At 40.3% G+C, this 25,870-nt stretch overlaps 7 non-coding genes across 7 annotated transcripts; all 7 read right to left on the minus strand.

Moving 5' to 3' along the window:
- Positions 1-5,926: 5,926 nt before the first annotated feature.
- Positions 5,927-5,999, minus strand: TRNAR-UCG (transfer RNA arginine (anticodon UCG)). Its single transcript has one exon. It is a non-coding gene; the product is annotated as a tRNA-Arg (tRNA).
- Positions 6,000-7,750: 1,751 nt separating this feature from the next.
- Positions 7,751-7,823, minus strand: TRNAR-UCG (transfer RNA arginine (anticodon UCG)). The gene has a single exon. It is a non-coding gene; the product is annotated as a tRNA-Arg (tRNA).
- A 5,246-nt stretch (positions 7,824-13,069) lies between these two features.
- TRNAR-UCG (transfer RNA arginine (anticodon UCG)) lies at positions 13,070-13,142 on the minus strand. Its single transcript has one exon. It is a non-coding gene; the product is annotated as a tRNA-Arg (tRNA).
- A 1,745-nt stretch (positions 13,143-14,887) lies between these two features.
- TRNAR-UCG (transfer RNA arginine (anticodon UCG)) lies at positions 14,888-14,960 on the minus strand. The gene has a single exon. It is a non-coding gene; the product is annotated as a tRNA-Arg (tRNA).
- Positions 14,961-16,706: 1,746 nt separating this feature from the next.
- Positions 16,707-16,779, minus strand: TRNAR-UCG (transfer RNA arginine (anticodon UCG)). The gene has a single exon. It is a non-coding gene; the product is annotated as a tRNA-Arg (tRNA).
- A 1,755-nt stretch (positions 16,780-18,534) lies between these two features.
- Positions 18,535-18,607, minus strand: TRNAR-UCG (transfer RNA arginine (anticodon UCG)). Its single transcript has one exon. It is a non-coding gene; the product is annotated as a tRNA-Arg (tRNA).
- Positions 18,608-20,359: 1,752 nt separating this feature from the next.
- On the minus strand, positions 20,360-20,432 carry TRNAR-UCG (transfer RNA arginine (anticodon UCG)). Its single transcript has one exon. It is a non-coding gene; the product is annotated as a tRNA-Arg (tRNA).
- Positions 20,433-25,870: the final 5,438 nt, after the last annotated feature.

Below are 25,870 nucleotides of genomic sequence, written 5' to 3' on the forward strand. Positions count from 1 at the left end.
CTTATATTGAATGTCCCATGGATCGGGAACGCTACGCTCCCATGTTTCTCTGTCAGCTTGTGCCATTGCTTTAGCCAAAGGCACGGAGCTACCCCTTTTTCCTCCATTACAATGTAAGCTGGTGTACCTTCGGGTGGCGTCTCCTCTCCTACGCTCGCTTTAATGTAAGACTCCCCCTTCATCGCACTCTTTAATGCTTTAAAAAATTTCATTTTCTCGTCTTTTATTTCACAAAGTTTGTAATCAATAAGTGACTTTAATTCCCGGAATACTCTTCGCCTGCCTTTCCCCTTCCAATCGAGCCCCACGGACTGCGTCCAATCCGTGCACGGCCCTTCTTTGCAACCAACCTATCCCAGCGCGGCTCCTAGTGACGTCACACTCACACACACTGCGGCTGACAAAGCCTCGCGGCTTGTCCTCCTTCACTCCGCTCCTCTCGTAACAACTTCTGGCATGTATCGCGAGCAACCAAATAATAATAAAACAGATCTGTCGGTTTACTACAGGAAGGGTAACACAATCGCTTCAGGACCTTAGTGATTTTTCACTAGCCTCGGCAGTTATTCCATCTTTCTCGGTCCCCACTTTCGCAAGCAAATCCTGACCCGCAGACTCTGCTCTCAACTTGTCAATGATCTATTCTAGTGCACTTAGAATTTGTCAAAGCCCGAAGTCGAAGTTTTCTTTCACTCCCTTAACACACGTACCGACTCGTTGACCACGCCCGGTCAACCTATTAAACCGACCAGACCACAACATAAAACAAGTGTCTCATACACTTTTCAACATACTCCGGAGTCTCTTGACCTCGCAGGGCCCGTCTCAACAACAACAACCACGTGGACCTTTTTCTGCACAAAGCGCCACATGCACATGAAGTTCGACGACTTCCCTACTCTCACACTCAGAGTCGCACCTCCGCTATTCTCTAAAATCCTCGCAACCTTTTCAAACAATCTGCGGCAATAAGCTGTGCAAGCGCAAAACCCTGACTTCACTCATACCGTCACTAGTACCGCCAACGCCGATTTCACACCTCCATTCTCTCCATTCGCAAGCTCCGAGATCCCGGGAAAGTCGCGGGGGACTTAGGGCATCATCATTCTCTCAATCTGTTTTACCCAAGAAAAAATCTAATTCAAAACCATATACCTCTCGAGTGGGGGTCCCAAAGGGCGTAACCGTTACCTCTCGAGCAGGGTCCCAAAGGGCAAAACCATTACCTCTCGAGTGGGGTCCCAAAGGGCGAAACCATTACCTCTCGAGTGGGGTCCCAAAGGGCGAAACCGTTACCTCTCAAGTGGGGTCCTACCATCTACTGATAGAGCGTTCCTTCCTAATAAATTACCTGTATTTGGACGCTCTTGGGTCGATGAATCTTTTGACCAAGTGGGGCTCTCTTCACCCGAGATTAATCAATTTAGTCAAATCAATAATCAATAACGAACATAAGCAATGCCCTGATCAACATAACACTTCACAATTAATCCAGAAAACATTTCGGCGAACCATGACCTTTCGGCCATGAATAACCACACCAGTTTATTCAAAGTTAATGAATTTATTTCCCTATATTAACAAAGCTAGCACGATATAAATGTGTCTCAACACCAAATGATAGATGTAAATGAACATTAATAGCTGTCCATAACGGCGAAAAAGATGCAATCTATGCAGCATTTGAATAACAATGCATTCGATAATAGCAACGCAAACCACTAAAACTATAATCTGTAATGAGCTAATTGCATACATTAGTCAGCATAACAAGGTCTCAAATTGCATCGTGCAACAAATGAATCCTCATCTAACCTCAAATTAGCATCTGCATGTGGGACTTCATGCAAAAACAATTTAGCAACATTGATTTGGAAAACTCCTAACTAGGGCTCTTATCAAAAATCAGCAGTTGGTTACCAAAAAAAGAAACACAATGCAATTGTACATTTTCCTTTCATATTTACCAAATTCAATCAGCATTCAAGGGTTTCCGATCAGCATGGGACGGGGCAAAGGGGCGGGGTGGACGGGGCAATTGCCTCACAGCGGCAAGATAAAAGGACAAAACTACTACTTTATGCAAAGGGACAGATCAAAGTTAAAGTCTCTAGGGCGAGAATTTCTTAAAGTCTCTTTCTCTCGATTAGAGAAAGCATCAAAGTCTCATTCAAAATGGCGTCGAACATCAATTGGCATCGTAGAAGATGGCAAAATGACGAGGTCGGTAAGATGGGCCATAATGGCTGCAATGTCCTGCCAATGGCGGGTAATGGCTAATGGGCAATAATGTCCTCCATGGGTGCAGTGGGTAATGGCCAAAGGCTGATGGCTAAAAATGGCAATGGCTGCTTTCTTCTTGTGCACCAGGTTTAAATAAACAACAGTTCAAATCCAGTAGGGTCTTCCATTGGAGGGCTCATAGGTTGGCTTCAAATTGTCCAATCAAAAACAACAATTCACAAGCTTCTACCTAGCCATACATTATCCTTGGAGTCGGGAACGTAAGTTGCAACATATTTTACCAATTAACTCACTTTCAGAGCTTCCATTGTCTGCACCTGCAGATTGACCTTGGAGCAAAGAAGAAGATGCCAGGCTGGCACGAAACCTTAAAGATAAGCATGTGAACCGATCTCACTGGAAAAGTACAGCTTCAAGCAGGAATACACGTTTATTAGCACATTAGAAAAACACGAGCATCTAAACCGTGAGACAAGGCAACTAGGCCGAAGCCTCCACTGAAGTTATGCTAAGTTAAAACATTTCAAACAAGCAAATCATGGCACACGTTTACGGTTATCTCAGATTAGTACAATTCTAATACATCACGTTATATAAAGCACGCTTATAAATGTTGGCGAACTACTCTGAGGGCACATTTGTCCCCGTACAATCTTTATTAGTTCGGTTAAAGTCACACTTGATTATTGCAGCACTACGTTTATGCGCTAATAAATGTAAAACCTTCATTTCTGCGTCATCAGCACCTCAGATAGACTTAAACTTACACACCCTGGTCTGTGAGAGTAGTGCCCTATCCATTGCGGCATTGAGGGTAATCTGCAAGACAGAGTTCCAAAATCATCCTTTCATCTCAGTTCATGGCCACATACAGTATTTCTGCAGTCATTCGATTCACTTTTCTGTCTTTAATTAAACTGACCATTTTAAACCTCCGGCACCCACCACTTCAATCTTACCGTTTTTGTGCTATCATAGGGCCTTGGAACTTTTGGCAAGTGGACAGAAGCAGTCAGAGAACCACATCACAATACATACTCCTTTGCCTGATACCTTTCACAACAAACTGCTCTTGGAAAAACACGTTAACCGGTCCTTGCTCTCAGACAGACACAGAAAGCCTATCACCACCTCTATGAACATATTTCAATCTAACCAATATATATCATTCAACAATTATGCCTCTGTATCAATATAACTACAACTAGAGACAGAAAGGAATTTAAAAAACAATCTGCCCATTTGAATAACCAGCATAGTTTTAAGGACGTACAAATTGGAATGTGACAATTTCAGAGTTCCTCATTCATAAGAAGTCTGTGAGATAGTATCTCAGAAAGATCTCAAGTTTATAGCAAAAATGGTTGTAAGGGTGATTTTTACCACACAATTGCAACTAGGTGCCTCAATCTGCAAGAGACCAGTCCTTGACAGATTACACAACTGGGGCAACAGCAAAGGCAGCAATTGTGTCAATCCTTTATGATTCTTCTCTAGTACTATACTTTTTCTGAGGGACAATTTGCATTATTCCTGGAGAAAATCATAGAGCTTCTACGCATGCATAGTTTCTGCTTTCTGCACGCACACACTCCCTGCACTGAATCTACCCACAGTTCTGTTCGGAATGATTGTGCCATGTCATATTGTTGTATACGTATTGCATATCCGTGGCATTTATGAAGAGGTACTTTGGTATGGCAGAAAGACAGAAAAGTAGCAATGCTGAAGGCATAACGTGACTGATTGTGCAGTTTGCATTGGGCTTTCTTAATGAGTGAGAGTGAAAGGAGTATTGTAAGAGTGTATTTCCAGTTTGTATGTAAAGATAAGTTGGGTGCTGTGATGAAAAGTCTCAACCATGAAGGTACTCAAACCCTCAATCTTCTGATCCGAAGTCAGACGCCTTATCCATTAGGCCACATGGTCACCGACAGCAATATGTTTATGTGTTTAGGGTTAGGTGGTATGAATGGATGTGGAACATATCAATTACAGGTGCGCAGGACAGGATCCCATACCGTTCTTCATCTTCTTTCCATCAAAGGAGTTTTTTCAAACAATATCTAGATAATTTCCAAAGTTTCATATCTTATGATGTGCTTTTTTGCTGTTAATCCTCCTTTCTTCTTTTATTGAATACTCTGTTTTATGCTGCAATGGTATTTTTGGATGATTTGAAAAGAGAATGAAACTGCTTTGACAGTAGTTCAGACTTCCCATTTCTTGACTTGCTAATTTGCTCCCTGAATTAGCTTATACAAGTGACATGAACAGGGCCTTGACCTAAGCACGTACCTGAAAGCCTGTCACCACCTCTAGAAATAAAATTCACAGCAGCTCAAAACATTCATTTTGAAAGAGAATATTTCAAGTGAGTCCAAGTTTAATTTCAATAAAGAAAGCTGTATAAGATGACACGCTGCACATTTGGGTAACCAGCATGACTCTTTTCAGTGAAGAAGTGGAATGGTTCTGTTGCAATATACTATCACCCTGGCAAGCTGCTACGAGGAAGAGTAAACAATATGATTAGGTTTCAGCAAAAATGTATTAGTTTAGGGTGTGCACCTCAGATAGACTTGAACTTACACACCCTGGTCTGTGAGAGTAGTACCCTATACATTGCGGCATTGAGGGTAATCTGCAAGACAGAGTTCCAAAATCATCCTTTCATCTCAGTTCATGGCCACATACAGTATTTCTGCAGTCATTCGTTTCACTTTTCTGTCTTTAATTAAACTGACCATTTTAAACCTCTGGCACCCACCACTTCAATCTTACCGTTTTTGTGCTATCATAGGGCCTTGGAACTTTTGGCAAGTGGACAAAAGCAGTCAGAGAACCACATCACAATACATACTCCTTTGCCTGATACCTTTCACAACAAACTGCTCTTGGAAAAAGACGTTGACCGGTCCTTGCTCTCAGACAGACACAGAAAGCCTATCACCACCTCTACGAACATATTTCAATCAAACCAATATATATCATTCAACAATTATGCCTCTGTATCAATATAACTACAACTCGAGACAGAAAGGAATTTCAAAAAACAATCTGCCCATTTGAATAACCAGCAGAGTTTTAAGGACGTACAAATTGGAATGTGACAATTTCAGAGTTCCTCATTCATAAGAAGTCTGTGAGATAGTATCTCAGAAAGATCTCACGTTTATAGCAAAAATGGTTGTAAGGGTGATTTTTACCACACAATTGCAACTAGGTGCCTCAATCTGCAAGAGACCAGTCCTTGACAGATTACACAACTGGGGCAACAGCAAAGGCAGCAATTGTGTCAATCCTTTATGATTCTTCTCTAGTACTATACTTTTTCTGAGTGACAATTTGCATTATTCCTGGAGAAAATCATAGAGCTTCAACCCATGCATAGTTTCTGCTTTCTGCACGCACACACTCCCTGCACTGAATCTACACACAGTTCTGTTCAGAATGATTGTGCCATGTCATATTGTTGTGTACGTATTGCATATCCGTGGCATTTATGAAGAGGTACTTTGATATGGCAGAAAGACAGAAAAGTAGCAATGCTGATGGCATAACGTGACTGATTGTGCAGTTTGCATTGGGCTTTCTTAATGAGTGAGAGTGAAAGGAGTATTGTAAGAGTGTGTTTCCAGTTTGTATGTGAAGATAAGTTGGGTGCTGTGAGAAAAAGACTCAACCATGAAGGGACTTGAACCCTCAATCTTCTGATCCGAAGTCAGACGCCTTATCCATTAGGCCACATGGTCACCGACTGCAATATGTTTGGGTGTTTAGGGTTAGGTGGTATGAATGGATGTGGAACATATCAATTACAGGTGCGCAGGACAGGATCCCATACCGTTCTTCATCTTCTTTCCATCAAAGGAGTTTTTTCAAACAATATCTAGATAATTTCCAAAGTTTCATATCTTATGCTGTGCTTTTTTGCCGTTAATCCTCCTTTCTTCTTTTATTGAATACTCTGTTTTATGCTGCAATGGTATTTTTGGATTATTTGAAAAGAGAATGAAACTGCTTTGACAGTAGTTCAGACTTCCCATTTCTTGACTTGCTAATTTGCTCCCTGAATTAGCTTATACAAGTGACATGAACAGGGCCTTGACCTAAGCACGTACCTGAAAGCCTGTCACCACCTCTAGAAATAAAATTCACAGCAGCTCAAACATTCATTTTGAAAGAGAATATTTCAAGTGAGTCCAAGTTTAATTTCAATAAAGAAAGCTGTATAAAATGACAAGCTGCATATTTGGGTAACCAGCATGACTCTTTTCAGTGAAGAAGTGGAATGGTTCTGTTGCAATATACTATCACCCTGGCAAGCTGCTACGAGGAAGAGTAAACAATATGATTAGGTTTCAGCAAAAATGTATTAGTTCAGGGTGTGCACCTCAGATAGACTTAAACTTACACACCCTGGTCTGTGAGAGTAGTGCCCTATCCATTGCGGCATTGAGGGTAATCTGCAAGACAGAGTTCCAAAATCATCCTTTCATCTCAGTTCATGGCCACATACAGTATTTCTGCAGTCATTCGTTTCACTTTTCTGTCTTTAATTAAACTGACCATTTTAAACCTCCGGCACCCACCACTTCAATCTTACCGTTTTTGTGCTATCATAGGGCCTTGGAACTTTTGGCAAGTGGACAGAAGCAGTCAGAGAACCACATCACAATACATACTCCTTTGCCTGATACCTTTCACAACAAACTGCTCTTGGAAAAAGACGTTAACCGGTCCTTGCTCTCAGACAGACACAGAAAGCCTATCACCACCTCTACGAACATATTTCAATCAAACCAATATATATCTTTCAACAATTATGCCTCTGTATCAATATAACTACAACTCGAGACAGAAAGGAATTTAAAAAACAATCTGCCCATTTGAATAACCAGCATAGTTTTAAGGACGTACAAATTGGAATGTGACAATTTCAGAGTTCCTCATTCATAAGAAGTCTGTGAGATAGTATCTCAGAAAGATCTCAAGTTTATAGGAAAAATGGTTGTAAGGGTGATTTTTACCACACAATTGCAACTAGGTGCCTCAATCTGCAAGAGACCAGTCCTTGACAGATTACACAACTGGGGCAACACCAAAGGCAGCAATTGTGTCAATCCTTTATGATTCTTCTCTAGTACTATACTTTTTCTGAGGGACAAATTGCATTATTCCTGGAGAAAATCATAGAGCTTCTACCCATGCATAGTTTCTGCTTTCTGCACGCACACACTCCCTGCACTGAATCTACCCACAGTTCTGTTCGGAATGATTGTGCCATGTCATATTGTTGTATACGTATTGCATATCCGTGGCATTTATGAAGAGGTACTTTGGTATGGCAGAAAGACAGAAAAGTAGCAATGCTGAAGGCATAACGTGACTGATTGTGCAGTTTGCATTGGGCTTTCTTAATGAGTGAGAGTGAAAGGAGTATTGTAAGAGTGTATTTCCAGTTTGAATGTAAAGATAAGTTGAGTGCTGTGAGAAAAAGACTCAACCATGAAGGGACTCGAACCCTCAATCTCCTGATCCGAAGTCAGACGCCGTATCCATTAGGCCACATGGTCACTGACAGCAATATGTTTGGTTGTTTAGGGTTAGGTGGTATGAATGGATGTGGAACATATCAATTACAGGTGCGCAGGACAGGATCCCATACCGTTCTTCATCTTCTTTCCATCAAAGGAGTTTTTTCAAACAATATCTAGATAATTTCCAAAGTTTCATATCTTATGCTGTGCTTTTTTGCCATTAATCCTCCTTTCTTCTTTTATTGAATACTCTGTTTTATGCTGCAATGGTATTTTTGGATTATTTGAAAAGAGAATGAAACTGCTTTGACAGTAGTTCAGACTTCCCATTTCTTGACTTGCTAATTTGCTCCCTGAATTAGCTTATACAAGTGACATGAACAGGGCCTTGACCTAAGCACGTACCTGAAAGCCTGTCACCACCTCTAGAAATAAAATTCACAGCAGCTCAAAACATTCATTTTGAAAGAGAATATTTCAAGTGAGTCCAAGTTTCATTTCAATAAAGAAAGTTGTATAAAATGACACGCTGCACATTTGGGTAACCAGCATGACTCTTTTCAGTGAAGAAGTGGAATGGTTCTGTTGCAATATACTATCACCCTGGTAAGCTGCTACGAGGAAGAGTAAACAATATGATTAGGTTTCAGCAAAAATGTATTAGTTCAGGGTGTGCACTGATAGAGCGTTCCTTCCTAATAAATTACCTGTATTTGGACGCTCTTGGGTCGATGAATCTTTTGACCAAGTGGGGCTCTCTTCACCCGAGATTAATCAATTTAATCAAATCAATAATCAATAACGAACATAAGCAATGCCCTGATCAACATAACACTTCACAATTAATCCAGAAAACATTTCGGCGAACCATGACCTTTCGGCCATGAATAACCACACCAGTTTATTCAAAGTTAATGAATTTATTTCCCTATATTCACAAAGCTAGCACAATATAAATGTGTCTCAACACCAAATGATAGATGTAAATGAACATTAATAGCTGTCCATAACGGCGAAAAAGATGCAATCTATGCAGCATTTGAATAACAATGCATTCGATAATAGCAACGCAAACCACTAAAACTATAATCTGTAATGAGCTAATTGCATACATTAGTCAGCATAACAAGGTCTCAAATTGCATCGTGCAACAAATGAATCCTCATCTAACCTCAAATTAGCATCTGCATGTGGGACTTCATGCAAAAACAATTTAGCAACATTGATTTGGAAAACTCCTAACTAGGGCTCTTATCAAAAATCAGCAGTTGGTTACCAAAAAAAGAAACACAATGCAATTGTACATTTTCCTTTCATATTTACCAAATTCAATCAGCATTCAAGGGTTTCCGATCAGCATGGGACGGGGCAAAGGGGCGGGGTGGACGGGGCAATTGCCTCACAGCGGCAAGATAAAAGGACAAAACTACTACTTTATGCAAAGGGACAGATCAAAGTTAAAGTCTCTAGGGCGAGAATTTCTTAAAGTCTCTTTCTCTCGATTAGAGAAAGCATCAAAGTCTCATTCAAAATGGCGTCGAACATCAATTGGCATCGTAGAAGATGGCAAAATGACGAGGTCGGTAAGATGGGCCATAATGGCTGCAATGTCCTGCAAATGGCGGGTAATGGCTAATGGGCAATAATGTCCTCCATGGGTGCAGTGGGTAATGGCCAAAGGCTGATGGCTAGAAATGGCAATGGCTGCTTTCTTCTTGTGCACCAGGTTTAAATAAACAACAGTTCAAATCCAGTAGGGTCTTCCATTGGAGGGTTCATAGGTTGGCTTCAAATTGTCCAATCAAAAACAACAATTCACAAGCTTCTACCTAGCCATACATTATCCTTGGAGTCGGGAACGTAAGTTGCAACATATTTTACCAATTAACTCACTTTCAGAGCTTCCATTGTCTGCACCTGCAGATTGACCTTGGAGCAAAGAAGAAGATGCCAGGCTGGCACGAAACCTTAAAGATAAGCATGTGAACCGATCTCACTGGAAAAGTACAGCTTCAAGCAGGAATACACGTTTATTAGCACATTAGAAAAACACGAGCATCTAAACCGTGAGACAAGGCAACTAGGCCGAAGCCTCCACTGAAGTTATGCTAAGTTAAAACATTTCAAACAAGCAAATCATGGCACACGTTTACGGTTATCTCAGATTAGTACAATTCTAATACATCACGTTATATAAAGCACGCTTATAAATGTTGGCGAACTACTCTGAGGGCACATTTGTCCCCGTACAATCTTTATTAGTTCGGTTAAAGTCACACTTGATTATTGCAGCACTACGTTTATGCGCTAATAAATGTAAAACCTTCATTTCTGCGTCATCAGCACCTCAGATAGACTTAAACTTACACACCCTGGTCTGTGAGAGTAGTGCCCTATCCATTGCGGCATTGAGGGTAATCTGCAAGACAGAGTTCCAAAATCATCCTTTCATCTCAGTTCATGGCCACATACAGTATTTCTGCAGTCATTCGATTCACTTTTCTGTCTTTAATTAAACTGACCATTTTAAACCTCCGGCACCCACCACTTCAATCTTACCGTTTTTGTGCTATCATAGGGCCTTGGAACTTTTGGCAAGTGGACAGAAGCAGTCAGAGAACCACATCACAATACATACTCCTTTGCCTGATACCTTTCACAACAAACTGCTCTTGGAAAAACACGTTAACCGGTCCTTGCTCTCAGACAGACACAGAAAGCCTATCACCACCTCTATGAACATATTTCAATCTAACCAATATATATCATTCAACAATTATGCCTCTGTATCAATATAACTACAACTAGAGACAGAAAGGAATTTAAAAAACAATCTGCCCATTTGAATAACCAGCATAGTTTTAAGGACGTACAAATTGGAATGTGACAATTTCAGAGTTCCTCATTCATAAGAAGTCTGTGAGATAGTATCTCAGAAAGATCTCAAGTTTATAGCAAAAATGGTTGTAAGGGTGATTTTTACCACACAATTGCAACTAGGTGCCTCAATCTGCAAGAGACCAGTCCTTGACAGATTACACAACTGGGGCAACAGCAAAGGCAGCAATTGTGTCAATCCTTTATGATTCTTCTCTAGTACTATACTTTTTCTGAGGGACAATTTGCATTATTCCTGGAGAAAATCATAGAGCTTCTACGCATGCATAGTTTCTGCTTTCTGCACGCACACACTCCCTGCACTGAATCTACCCACAGTTCTGTTCGGAATGATTGTGCCATGTCATATTGTTGTATACGTATTGCATATCCGTGGCATTTATGAAGAGGTACTTTGGTATGGCAGAAAGACAGAAAAGTAGCAATGCTGAAGGCATAACGTGACTGATTGTGCAGTTTGCATTGGGCTTTCTTAATGAGTGAGAGTGAAAGGAGTATTGTAAGAGTGTATTTCCAGTTTGTATGTAAAGATAAGTTGGGTGCTGTGATGAAAAGTCTCAACCATGAAGGTACTCAAACCCTCAATCTTCTGATCCGAAGTCAGACGCCTTATCCATTAGGCCACATGGTCACCGACAGCAGTATGTTTATGTGTTTAGGGTTAGGTGGTATGAATGGATGTGGAACATATCAATTACAGGTGCGCAGGACAGGATCCCATACCGTTCTTCATCTTCTTTCCATCAAAGGAGTTTTTTCAAACAATATCTAGATAATTTCCAAAGTTTCATATCTTATGATGTGCTTTTTTGCTGTTAATCCTCCTTTCTTCTTTTATTGAATACTCTGTTTTATGCTGCAATGGTATTTTTGGATGATTTGAAAAGAGAATGAAACTGCTTTGACAGTAGTTCAGACTTCCCATTTCTTGACTTGCTAATTTGCTCCCTGAATTAGCTTATACAAGTGACATGAACAGGGCCTTGACCTAAGCACGTACCTGAAAGCCTGTCACCACCTCTAGAAATAAAATTCACAGCAGCTCAAAACATTCATTTTGAAAGAGAATATTTCAAGTGAGTCCAAGTTTAATTTCAATAAAGAAAGCTGTATAAGATGACACGCTGCACATTTGGGTAACCAGCATGACTCTTTTCAGTGAAGAAGTGGAATGGTTCTGTTGCAATATACTATCACCCTGGCAAGCTGCTACGAGGAAGAGTAAACAATATGATTAGGTTTCAGCAAAAATGTATTAGTTTAGGGTGTGCACCTCAGATAGACTTGAACTTACACACCCTGGTCTGTGAGAGTAGTACCCTATACATTGCGGCATTGAGGGTAATCTGCAAGACAGAGTTCCAAAATCATCCTTTCATCTCAGTTCATGGCCACATACAGTATTTCTGCAGTCATTCGTTTCACTTTTCTGTCTTTAATTAAACTGACCATTTTAAACCTCTGGCACCCACCACTTCAATCTTACCGTTTTTGTGCTATCATAGGGCCTTGGAACTTTTGGCAAGTGGACAAAAGCAGTCAGAGAACCACATCACAATACATACTCCTTTGCCTGATACCTTTCACAACAAACTGCTCTTGGAAAAAGACGTTGACCGGTCCTTGCTCTCAGACAGACACAGAAAGCCTATCACCACCTCTACGAACATATTTCAATCAAACCAATATATATCATTCAACAATTATGCCTCTGTATCAATATAACTACAACTCGAGACAGAAAGGAATTTCAAAAAACAATCTGCCCATTTGAATAACCAGCAGAGTTTTAAGGACGTACAAATTGGAATGTGACAATTTCAGAGTTCCTCATTCATAAGAAGTCTGTGAGATAGTATCTCAGAAAGATCTCACGTTTATAGCAAAAATGGTTGTAAGGGTGATTTTTACCACACAATTGCAACTAGGTGCCTCAATCTGCAAGAGACCAGTCCTTGACAGATTACACAACTGGGGCAACAGCAAAGGCAGCAATTGTGTCAATCCTTTATGATTCTTCTCTAGTACTATACTTTTTCTGAGGGACAATTTGCATTATTCCTGGAGAAAATCATAGAGCTTCTACCCATGCATAGTTTCTGCTTTCTGCACGCACACACTCCCTGCACTGAATCTACACACAGTTCTGTTCAGAATGATTGTGCCATGTCATATTGTTGTGTACGTATTGCATATCCGTGGCATTTATGAAGAGGTACTTTGATATGGCAGAAAGACAGAAAAGTAGCAATGCTGATGGCATAACGTGACTGATTGTGCAGTTTGCATTGGGCTTTCTTAATGAGTGAGAGTGAAAGGAGTATTGTAAGAGTGTGTTTCCAGTTTGTATGTGAAGATAAGTTGGGTGCTGTGAGAAAAAGACTCAACCATGAAGGGACTTGAACCCTCAATCTTCTGATCCGAAGTCAGACGCCTTATCCATTAGGCCACATGGTCACCAACTGCAATATGTTTGGGTGTTTAGGGTTAGGTGGTATGAATGGATGTGGAACATATCAATTACAGGTGCGCAGGACAGGATCCCATACCGTTCTTCATCTTCTTTCCATCAAAGGAGTTTTTTCAAACAATATCTAGATAATTTCCAAAGTTTCATATCTTATGCTGTGCTTTTTTGCCGCTAATCCTCCTTTCTTCTTTTATTGAATACTCTGTTTTATGCTGCAATGGTATTTTTGGATTATTTGAAAAGAGAATGAACTGACAGTAGTTCAGACTTCCCATTTCTTGACTTGCTAATTTGCTCCCTGAATTAGCTTATACAAGTGACCTGAACAGGGCCTTGACCTAAGCACGTATCTGAAAGCCTGTCACCACCTCTAGAAATAAAATTCACAGCAGCTCAAAACATTCATTTTGAAAGAGAATATTTCAAGTGAGTCCAAGTTTAATTTCAATAAAGAAAGCTGTATAAATGACACGCTGCACATTTGGGTAACCAGCATGACACTTTTCAGTGAAGAAGTGGAATGGTTCTGTTGCAATATACTATCACCCTGGCAAGCTGCTACGAGGAAGAGTAAACAATATGATTAGGTTTCAGCAAAAATGTATTAGTTCAGGGTGTGCACCTCAGATAGACTTAAACTTACACACCTTGGTCTGTGAGAGTAGTGCCCTATCTATTGCGGCATTGAGGGTAATCTGCAAGACAGAGTTCCAAAATCATCCTTTCATCTCAGTTCATGGCCACATACAGTATTTCTGCAGTCATTCGTTTCACTTTTCTGTCTTTATTTAAACTGACCATTTTAAACCTCCGGCACCCACCACTTCAATCTTACTGTTTTTGTGCTATCATAGGGCCTTGGAACTTTTGGCAAGTGGGCAGAAGCAGTCAGAGAACCACATCACAATACATACTCCTTTGCCTGATACCTTTCACAATAAACTGCTCTTGGAAAAACACGTTAACCGGTCCTTGCTCTCAGACAGACACAGAAAGCCTATCACCACCTCTACGAACATATTTCAATCAAACCAATATATATCATGCAACAATTATGCCTCTGTATCAATATAACTACAACTCGAGACAGAAAGGAATTTAAAAAACAATCTGCCCATTTGAATAACCAGCATAGTTTTAAGGACGTACAAATTGGAATATGACAATTTCAGAGTTCCTCATTCATAAGAAGTCTGTGAGATAGTATCTCAGAAAGATCTCAAGTTTATAGCAAAAATGGTTGTAAGGGTGATTTTTACCACACAATTGCAACTAGGTGCCTCAATCTGCAAGAGACCAGTCCTTGACAGATTACACAACTGGGGCAACAGCAAAGGCAGCAATTGTGTCAATCCTTTATGATTCTTCTCTAGTACTATACTTTTTCTGAGGGACAATTTGCATTATTCCTGGAGAAAATCATAGAGCTTCTATCCATGCATAGTTTCTGCTTTCTGCACGCACACACTCCCTGCACTGAATCTACCCACAGTTCTGTTCAGAATGATTGTGCCATGTCATATTGTTGTATACGTATTGCATATCCAAGGCATTTATGAAGAGGTACTTTGGTATGGCAGAAAGACAGAAAAGTAGCAATGCTGAAGGCATAACGTGACTGATTGTGCAGTTTGCATTGGGCTTTCTTAATGAGTGAGAGTGAAAGGAGTATTGTAAGAGTGTGTTTCCAGTTTGTATGTAAAGATAAGTTGGGTGCTGTGAGAAAAAGACTCAACCATAAAGGGACTCGAACCCTCAATCTTCTGATCCGAAGTCAGACGCCTTATCCATTAGGCCACATGGTCACTGACTGCAACATGTTTGGGTGTTTAGGGTTAGGTGGTATGAATGGATGTGGAACATATCAATTACAGGTGCGCAGGACAGGATCCCATACCGTTCTTTATCTTCTTTCCATCAAAGGAGTTTTTTCAAACAATATCTAGATAATTTCCAAAGTTTCATATCTTATGCTGTGCTTTTTTGCCGTTAATCCTCCTTTCTTCTTTTATTGAATACTCTGTTTTATGCTGCAATGGTATTTTAGGATTATTTGAAAAGAGAATGAACTGACAGTAGTTCAGACTTCCCATTTCTTGACTTGCTAATTTGCTCCCTGAATTAGCTTATACAAGTGACCTGAACAGGGCCTTGACCTAAGCACGTATCTGAAAGCCTGTCACCACCTCTAGAAATAAAATTCACAGCAGCTCAAAACATTCATTTTGAAAGAGAATATTTCAAATGAGTCCAAGTTTAATTTCAATAAAGAAAGCTGTATAAATGACACGCTGCACATTTGGGTAACCAGCATGACACTTTTCAGTGAAGAAGTGGAATGGTTCTGTTGGAATATACTATCACCCTGGCAAGCTGCTACGAGGAAGAGTAAACAATATGATTAGGTTTCAGCAAAAATGTATTAGTTCAGGGTGTGCACCTCAGATAGACTTAAACTTACACACCCTGGTCTGTGAGAGTAGTGCCCTATCTATTGCGGCATTGAGGGTAATCTGCAAGACAGAGTTCCAAAATCATCCTTTCATCTCAGTTCATGGCCACATACAGTATTTCTGCAGTCATTCGTTTACCCTTTTCTGTCTTTAATTAAACTGACCATTTTAAACCTCCGGCACCCACCACTTCAATCTTACCGTTTTTGTGCAATCATAGGGCCTTGGAACTTTTGGCAAGTGGACAGAAGCAGTCAGAGAACCACATCACAATACATACTCCTTTGCCTGATACCTTTCACAATAAACTGCTCTTGGAAAAAGACGTTAACCGGTCCTTGCTCTCAGACAGACACAGAAAGCCTATCACCACCTCTACGAACATATTTCAATCAAACCAATATATATCATTCAACAATTATGCCTCTGTATCAATATAACTACAACTCGAGACAGAAAGGAATTAAAAAAACAATCTGCCCATTTGAATAACCAGCATAGTTTTAAGGACGTACAAATTGGAATATGACAATTTCAGAGTTCCTCATTCATAAGAAGTCTGTGAGATAGTATCTCAGAAAGATCTCAAGTTTATAGCAAAAATGGTTGTAAGGGTGATTTTTACCACACAATTGCAACTAGGTGCCTCAATCTGCAAGAGACCAGTCCTTGACAGATTACACAACTGGGGCAACAGCAAAGGCAGCAATTGTGTCAATCCTTTATGATTCTTCTCTAGTACTATACTTTTTCTGAGGGACAATTTGCATTATTCCTGGAGAAAATGATAGAGCTTCTATCCATGCATAGTTTCTGCTTTCTGCACGCACACACTCCCTGCACTGAATCTACCCACAGTTCTGTTCAGAATGATTGTGCCATGTCATATTGTTGTATACGTATTGCATATCCATGGCATTTATGAAGAGGTACTTTGGTATGGCAGAGAGACAGAAAAGTAGCAATGCTGAAGGCATAACGTGACTGATTGTGCAGTTTGCATTGGGCTTTCTTAATGAGTGAGAGTGAAAGGAGTATTGTAAGAGTGTGTTTCCAGTTTGTATGTAAAGATAAGTTGGGTGCTGTGAGAAAAAGACTCAACCATGAAGGGACTCGAACCCTCAATCTTCTGATCCGAAGTCAGACACCTTATCCATTAGGCCACATGGTCACTGACTGCAACATGTTTGGGTGTTTAGGTTTAGGTGGTATGAATGGATGTGGAACATATCAATTACAGGTGCGCAGGACAGGATCCCATACCGTTCTTCATCTTCTTTCCATCAAAGGAGTTTTTTCAAACAATATCTAGATAATTTCCAAAGTTTCATATCTTATGCTGTGCTTTTTTGCCGTTAATCCTCCTTTCTTCTTTTATTGAATACTCTGTTTTATGCTGCAATGGTATTTTTGGATTATTTGAAAAGAGAATGAAACTGCTTTGACAGTAGTTCAGACTACCCATTTCTTGACTTGCTAATTTGCTCCCTGAATTAGCTTATACAAGTGACATGAACAGGGCCTTGACCTAAGCACGTACCTGAAAGCCTGTCACCACCTCTAGAAATAAAATTCACAGCAGCTCAAACATTCATTTTGAAAGAGAATATTTCAAGTGAGTCCAAGTTTAATTTCAATAAAGAAAGCTGTATAAAATGACAAGCTGCATATTTGGGTAACCAGCATGACTCTTTTCAGTGAAGAAGTGGAATGGTTCTGTTGCAATATACTATCACCCTGGCAAGCTGCTACGAGGAAGAGTAAACAATATGATTAGGTTTCAGCAAAAATGTATTAGTTCAGGGTGTGCACCTCAGATAGACTTAAACTTACACACCCTGGTCTGTGAGAGTAGTGCCCTATCCATTGCGGCATTGAGGGTAATCTGCAAGACAGAGTTCCAAAATCATCCTTTCATCTCAGTTCATGGCCACATACAGTATTTCTGCAGTCATTCGTTTCACTTTTCTGTCTTTAATTAAACTGACCATTTTAAACCTCCGGCACCCACCACTTCAATCTTACCGTTTTTGTGCTATCATAGGGCCTTGGAACTTTTGGCAAGTGGACAGAAGCAGTCAGAGAACCACATCACAATACATACTCCTTTGCCTGATACCTTTCACAACAAACTGCTCTTGGAAAAAGACGTTAACCGGTCCTTGCTCTCAGACAGACACAGAAAGCCTCTCACCACCTCTACGAACATATTTCAATCAAACCAATATATATCTTTCAACAATTATGCCTCTGTATCAATATAACTACAACTCGAGACAGAAAGGAATTTAAAAAACAATCTGCCCATTTGAATAACCAGCATAGTTTTAAGGACGTACAAATTGGAATGTGACAATTTCAGAGTTCCTCATTCATAAGAAGTCTGTGAGATAGTATCTCAGAAAGATCTCAAGTTTATAGGAAAAATGGTTGTAAGGGTGATTTTTACCACACAATTGCAACTAGGTGCCTCAATCTGCAAGAGACCAGTCCTTGACAGATTACACAACTGGGGCAACAGCAAAGGCAGCAATTGTGTCAATCCTTTATGATTCTTCTCTAGTACTATACTTTTTTTTTCTGAGGGACAAATTGCATTATTCCTGGAGAAAATCATAGAGCTTCTACCCATGCATAGTTTCTGCTTTCTGCACGCACACACTCCCTGCACTGAATCTACCCACAGTTCTGTTCGGAATGATTGTGCCATGTCATATTGTTGTATACCTATTGCATATCCGTGGCATTTATGAAGAGGTACTTTGGTATGGCAGAAAGACAGAAAAGTAGCAATGCTGAAGGCATAACGTGACTGATTGTGCAGTTTGCATTGGGCTTTCTTAATGAGTGAGAGTGAAAGGAGTATTGTAAGAGTGTATTTCCAGTTTGTATGTAAAGATAAGTTGACTGCTGTGAGAAAAAGACTCAACCATGAAGGGACTCGAACCCTCAATCTCCTGATCCGAAGTCAGACGCCGTATCCATTAGGCCACATGGTCACTGACAGCAATATGTTTGGTTGTTTAGGGTTAGGTGGTATGAATGGATGTGGAACATATCAATTACAGGTGCGCAGGACAGGATCCCATACCGTTCTTCATCTTCTTTCCATCAAAGGAGTTTTTTCAAACAATATCTAGATAATTTCCAAAGTTTCATATCTTATGATGTGCTTTTTTGCTGTTAATCCTCCTTTCTTCTTTTATTGAATACTCTGTTTTATGCTGCAATGGTATTTTTGGATTATTTGAAAAGAGAATGAAACTGCTTTGACAGTAGTTCAGACTTCCCATTTCTTGACTTGCTAATTTGCTCCCTGAATTAGCTTATACAAGTGACATGAACAGGGCCTTGACCTAAGCACGTACCTGAAAGCCTGTCACCACCTCTAGAAATAAAAGTCACAGCAGCTCAAAACATTCATTTTGAAAGAGAATATTTCAAGTGAGTCCAAGTTTAATTTCAATAAAGAAAGCTGTATAAAATGACACGCTGCTCATTTGGGTAACCAGCATGACACTTTTCAGTGAAGAAGTGGAATGGTTCTGTTGCAATATACTATCACCCTGGCAAGCTGCTACGAGGAAGAGTAAACAATATGATTAAGTTTCAGCAAAAATGTATTAGTTCAGGGTGTGCACCTCAGATAGACTTAAACTTACACACCCTGGTCTGTGAGAGTAGTGCCCTATCTATTGCGGCATTGAGGGTAATCTGCAAGACAGAGTTCCAAAATCATCCTTTCATCTCAGTTCATGGCCACATACAGTATTTCTGCAGTCATTCGTTTCACTTTTCTGTCTTTAATTAAACTGACCATTTTAAACCTCCGGCACCCACCACTTCAATCTTACCGTTTTTGTGCAATCATAGGGCCTTGGAACTTTTAGCAAGTGGACAGAAGCAGTCAGAGAACCACATCACAATACATACTCCTTTGCCTGATACCTTTCACAATAAACTGCTCTTGGAAAAAGACGTTAACCGGTCCTTGCTCTCAGACAGACACAGAAAGCCTATCACCACCTCTACGAACATATTTCAATCAAACCAATATATATCATTCAACAATTATGCCTCTGTATCAATATAACTACAACTCGAGACAGAAAGGAATTTAAAAAACAATCTGCCCATTTGAATAACCAGCATAGTTTTAAGGACGTACAAATTGGAATATGACAATTTCAGAGTTCCTCATTCATAAGAAGTCTGTGAGATAGTATCTCAGAAAGATCTCAAGTTTATAGCAAAAATGGTTGTAAGGGTGATTTTTACCACACAATTGCAACTAGGTGCCTCAATCTGCAAGAGACCAGTCCTTGACAGATTACACAACTGGGGCAACAGCAAAGGCAGCAATTGTGTCAATCCTTTATGATTCTTCTCTAGTACTATACTTTTTCTGAGGGACAATTTGCATTATTCCTGGAGAAAATCATAGAGCTTCTATCCATGCATAGTTTCTGCTTTCTGCACGCACACACTCCCTGCACTGAATCTACCCACAGTTCTGTTCAGAATGATTGTGCCATGTCATATTGTTGTATACGTATTGCATATCCATGGCATTTATGAAGAGGTACTTTGGTATGGCAGAAAGACAGAAAAGTAGCAATGCTGAAGGCATAACGTGACTGATTGTGCAGTTTGCATTGGGCTTTCTTAATGAGTGAGAGTGAAAGGAGTATTGTAAGAGTGTGTTTCCAGTTTGTATGTAAAGATACGTTGGGTGCTGTGAGAAAAAGACTCAACCATGAAGGGACTCGAACCCTCAATCTTCTGATCCGAAGTCAGACGCCTTATCCATTAGGCCACATGGTCACTGACTGCAACATGTTTGGGTGTTTAGGGTTAGGTGGTATGAATGGATGTGGAACATATCAATTACAGGTGCGCAGGACAGGATCCCATACCGTTCTTCATCTTCTTTCCATCAAAGGAGTTTTTTCAAACAATATCTAGATAATTTCCAAAGTTTCATATCTTATGCTGTGCTTTTTTGCCGTTAATCCTCCTTTCTTCTTTTATTGAATACTCTGTTTTATGCTGCAATGGTATTTTTGGATTATTTGAAAAGAGAATGAAACTGCTTTGACAGTAGTTCAGACTTCCCATTTCTTGACTTGCTAATTTGCTCCCTGAATTAGCTTATACAAGTGACATGAACAGGGCCTTGACCTAAGCACGTACCTGAAAGCCTGTCACCACCTCTAGAAATAAAATTCACAGCAGCTCAAACATTCATTTTGAAAGAGAATATTTCAAGTGAGTCCAAGTTTAATTTCAATAAAGAAAGCTGTATAAAATGACAAGCTGCATATTTGGGTAACCAGCATGACTCTTTTCAGTGAAGAAGTGGAATGGTTCTGTTGCAATATACTATCACCCTGGCAAGCTGCTACGAGGAAGAGTAAACAATATGATTAGGTTTCAGCAAAAATGTATTAGTTCAGGGTGTGCACCTCAGATAGACTTAAACTTACACACCCTGGTCTGTGAGAGTAGTGCCCTATCCATTGCGGCATTGAGGGTAATCTGCAAGACAGAGTTCTAAAATCATCCTTTCATCTCAGTTCATGGCCACATACAGTATTTCTGCAGTCATTCGTTTCACTTTTCTGTCTTTAATTAAACTGACCATTTTAAACCTCCGGCACCCACCTCTTCAATCTTACCGTTTTTGTGCTATCATAGGGCCTTGGAACTTTTGGCAAGTGGACAGAAGCAGTCAGAGAACCACATCACAATACATACTCCTTTGCCTGATACCTTTCACAACAAACTGCTCTTGGAAAAAGACGTTAACCGGTCCTTGCTCTCAGACAGACACAGAAAGCCTATCACCACCTCTACGAACATATTTCAATCAAACCAATATATATCTTTCAACAATTATGCCTCTGTATCAATATAACTACAACTCGAGACAGAAAGGAATTTAAAAAACAATCTGCCCATTTGAATATTCAGCATAGTTTTAAGGACGTACAAATTGGAATGTGACAATTTCAGAGTTCCTCATTCATAAGAAGTCTGTGAGATAGTATCTCAGAAAGATCTCAAGTTTATAGCAAAAATGGTTGTAAGGGTGATTTTTACCACACAATTGCAACTAGGTGCCTCAATCTGCAAGAGACCAGTCCTTGACAGATTACACAACTGGGGCAACAGCAAAGGCAGCAATTGTGTCAATCCTTTATGATTCTTCTCTAGTACTATACTTTTTCTGAGGGACAATTTGCATTATTCCTGGAGAAAATCATAGAGCTTCTACCCATGCATAGTTTCTGCTTTCTGCACGCACACACTCCCTGCACTGAATCTACCCACAGTTCTGTTCGGAATGATTGTGCCATGTCATATTGTTGTATACGTATTGCATATCCGTGGCATTTATGAAGAGGTACTTTGGTATGGCAGAAAGACAGAAAAGTAGCAATGCTGAAGGCATAACGTGACTGATTGTGCAGTTTGCATTGGGCTTTCTTAATGAGTGAGAGTGAAAGGAGTATTGTAAGAGTGTATTTCCAGTTTGTATGTAAAGATAAGTTGAGTGCTGTGAGAAAAAGACTCAACCATGAAGGGACTCGAACCCTCAATCTCCTGATCTGAAGTCAGACGCTTTATCCATTAGGCCACATGGTCGCTGACAGCAATATGTTTGGTTGTTTAGGGTTAGGTGGTATGAATGGATGAGGAACATATCAATTACAGGTGCGCAGGACAGGATCCCTTACCGTTCTTCATCTTCTTTCCATCAAATGAGTTTTTTCAAACAATATCTAGATAATTTCCAAAGTTTCATATCTTATGATGTGCTTTTTTGCTGTTAATCCTCCTTTCTTCTTTTATTGAATACTCTGTTTTATGCTGCAATGGTATTTTTGGATTATTTGAAAAGAGAATGAAACTGCTTTGACAGTAGTTCAGACTTCCCATTTCTTGACTTGCTAATTTGCTCCCTGAATTAGCTTATACAAGTGACATGAACAGGGCCTTGACCTAAGCACGTACCTGAAAGCCTGTCACCACCTCTAGAAATAAAAGTCACAGCAGCTCAAAACATTCATTTTGAAAGAGAATATTTCAAGTGAGTCGAAGTTTAATTTCAATAAAGAAAGCTGTATAAAATGACACGCTGCTCATTTGGGTAACCAGCATGACACTTTTCAGTGAAGAAGTGGAATGGTTCTGTTGCAATATACTATCACCCTGGCAAGCTGCTACGAGGAAGAGTAAACAATATGATTAGGTTTCAGCAAAAATGTATTAGTTCAGGGTGTGCACCTCAGATAGTGAAGAACCAGAACCTTATGGGCCTGGCGGCGCAGGGTACGCCTGAAATCTCCTTGGATTCACCTGCCTCAACTAACAGAGACACGGGACACTCTGTCAGGCGTAAAAGATCAGATTTTATTAGCTGCAGCTAGTACAGTTGTCCAAGAAGTACACAAGGTATGTTCTCAGGAGACTGCCACTTTACTTTGTGGCGCACAATCTTATATACCGTATAAAAACCATTTATTAACTACATACACTCCCAGAACACATAGAAAGGAGCCAGTAAGAATAATGTAAAGATAGAACAGAGCCAATAGAAATGTCGGAAAACAAGACAGCACCAATAGAAGGAATTGGAAAACAAAGTATCAAGTGACTTAAGGTTGCCTCCCCTCCAGCTGTGTTTGTCACCCCTCCCTTGAACTAATTCATTAACCGATCCACAACGAAGTTGCATGTGGTGCGATAAGTTTGTGTGCGTTTGGAGGACAGTTGTGAAATGAGAGATTACTAGCAAAGGACAGCGAAGGCCAGACGATAAGATAAGATCGGCGGAGAATAGTGTGAGCCTACAGATAGTTGAAACAAGGATTAGAAAACCAGACAGGGATTAGTGTACTCGGTCAGACCTTAATACCAGCCTTGAAGAGATAGAGGCAGAAGGCTGTTTTGAACACCATGTTGCAGAATAAGCAGAAAAGGCAGAATGGACTTCGTTCGCTGTGCTGCCTGAGTGAAGGCAACATAAAATGGCGGCGGGCCACAAAATGGCGGGTCGATACGATCGTATTAAAAATCGAATTTCCTCAGACCCTCCTTTTGCCAGAACTCAGGCAAGAAACACAAACTCATGTTAATCTGAGTCGATGTCTATGGCCATGAGGTCATCAAGCTGTTGCTGTACCATCATTTTGATATTCTCTGCTCTTTGTGACTTGGGTTTGGGAATACATGCAGTAGCACATAGGTTGCAGATGGCAGGACCGCAGTGCATACAAAGACAACAAGAGAATATAAAAGCTAAAATTACTCCAAAGAATGTCAATACCTTCCAACCCCATTTGGACAGTAATCCCCAAAACCACTCTGAAAAGGACCAATCTCCTTCGTCCTGATGAATCGACTCGGAGATTATGTGTAACTTAGAGATAGCTTGGTATACTGTCGGAGCGTCATTAGGTATGAAAATACAGCAACTTGATCCGATCAATTTGCATACTCCACCACGGTCCGCAAGAACAAAGTCTAAGGCAACACGGTTCTGCAAGGTCATAAGACGATCAGCCTGTAGTTCAGCTGTAATGTTACTTAAAGCTCCTACAGTGATGTCTATGGTGGTTTCTACGACACGAACCAATTGCCTTATATTTCTGCTGTTGGCCATTGGACCCCAGAAGGGAAGAAATCCTTTGAGGAAATCTCCTCCCTCTTGTCCTGCTGTGTCTTTCGAATCCACAATCCCTCTGCCATATCTATTTTTATGATGGTTCGCAGGAGCGGTGTATGTAGGGGGAAGAAGAAAGGCTATATAACAAGTACCAGAGAAATCAGCTGGCAACCATGTATAAGCCCTATCGTGGCAAACGAAGTATGTACCTTGAGATGGTACTAACAGCAGTGAATTCAGGGCTGAATAAACATATGTATGGGAACATAAACTTTCTCTTTGTCCGGTGTTTGGAGTTCTACCATTTATTTGCAGACAGAAATTTCCTTGTTGGGGTATGACCCGTATCGGAGGAGATTTTCTTTGCTCAACCTTATCATTGAGGCTGGAAATGTAATTAGTTATGTTCCAATTGGTATATGCTTTTCTTTCATCTATGGAAGCTTCACTTTTTTCCATGATTTTAGCCATAGCTACCATTCCCTTTATCAATAAATTATGACTGAAATCTGAACCAACACTATGTGAACTGACAGGTTGTTTAATTTTACTTTGATATGCATTATTGAAAATGACAAAATAAGCCCAAGCGGAACCTTCATAGGAGAATGGAAGAACTAAATATGGCATTCCTTTTTCTACCGTATGTGGTATGAGTCCACACACCCAACAGTCAGTTGTATTGATCACTAACTGATGTTGATGTAACAACTGGACGAAGGAATTGTTAAAGTATTCAGTTCTTCTGATGAGTTCATGCTGGGGAAGAGTGTGAAATAGGTGCGGAGAGATAGTAGAAGAAGATGTAGAGGTAGGAGAAGAGACAACTTTTTGCTGCAGAGTAATAATGATCCAGTTTACAGATGCCAAAAGAATACACGCCAATATAATGACGCATAGAGCAATACTACAACGACTACATATTTCTTTACAATTATTCTTTACATTTTTACTTTCTCTTTTATCTAATGTAGCCTCCATCTTTCTAAGTGGATGCTCACGGCAATCTTCCTCAATCACTGTAGTCACGATTATCTACCGTCCTATGACACTGTGAGGTCCTGCAGGCCTATTGCCACTTACTCAGGTCGTAACTAAGACTCCTACCGTGACCCTGCAACCGGGATAGAGTACTACATAGGAGAGAAATTTACAAGTTCTTTGGTCTTGGTCTCAAATTATAGCGTTCCTGTCCAGAGGCAGTCTGGTTTTGAAACAATGTTCCTGGATTTGTCGTGTTCAAGCGACGATGCGATGGTATTGCTTCTTGAAGGATGTCGTCGTCCTCTTTCTCAGAAAGTGTTCCAATTAGACGCGCATCACTGAATGGTAAAAATTGCGGAACTTTCTCACTTTCAGAGTCACTGATGCCTCTACGGACCCACTGATCGAAAGGCAAGGGCAAAGGCACTTTCTTGCAGTGCACGGCATGCACCCAGTTTTTCTTTCCTTCGACTTTAACTGCTGTTCTTGTGGTCAAAAGAACCAGGCGTGGCTCTCTCCATCTGGGCTCCAAATTTCTCTGTTGTTGGAAATTTTTCGTGCAGACCCAGTCACCTGGTCGGATGGAATGACCTGGGTCTGTGGAAGC

This window comes from Pleurodeles waltl, chromosome 4_1, assembly GCF_031143425.1.
Source record: "Pleurodeles waltl isolate 20211129_DDA chromosome 4_1, aPleWal1.hap1.20221129, whole genome shotgun sequence".
NCBI lineage: Eukaryota > Metazoa > Chordata > Amphibia > Caudata > Salamandridae > Pleurodeles > Pleurodeles waltl.